The sequence below is a fragment of the Pterocles gutturalis genome, unplaced genomic scaffold (genome assembly GCF_000699245.1).
Source record: "Pterocles gutturalis isolate BGI_N339 unplaced genomic scaffold, ASM69924v1 scaffold11207, whole genome shotgun sequence".
NCBI lineage: Eukaryota > Metazoa > Chordata > Aves > Pterocliformes > Pteroclidae > Pterocles > Pterocles gutturalis.
The window spans coordinates 81,346-81,637 of record NW_010115476.1 but is presented as its reverse complement, the minus strand read 5'-3'; the positions used below and the strand labels follow the sequence as shown (position 1 = coordinate 81,637).

At 56.5% G+C, this 292-nt stretch overlaps 1 protein-coding gene across 1 annotated transcript in view; it reads right to left on the bottom strand.

Moving 5' to 3' along the window:
* The window catches only part of COL23A1 (collagen, type XXIII, alpha 1), a 46,411-nt gene that overhangs the window by 10,691 nt on the left and 35,428 nt on the right, over positions 1–292 (bottom strand). The window lies entirely within an intron of this gene.

Genomic DNA, 292 nt, shown 5'->3' with positions numbered 1-292 from the left:
CAGGAATCGCACAGGGAGGGTGGGATGGAGGGCGGGATGGAGGGCGGGATGGGACCCCAGCCCCTCCTCACAACTGCTCCCATGGATTGCTGCCTCCTGCCTCATGCAGTGAGGAATCTCGGAGGGGCTGGGATTTCACCCGTCTGGTATAGGACTGGGAGTAGGTTTGTTTCTAGGACTGTCCTCTGGAAGAGGCTGGAGACCAGAGACAGGTCAACAAAACTTTGGCTTTTGGTGAAATCCTCCTTTCCCAGCCCGAGGAGTGTTACAGAGCATCTCCTTTACCATGTGT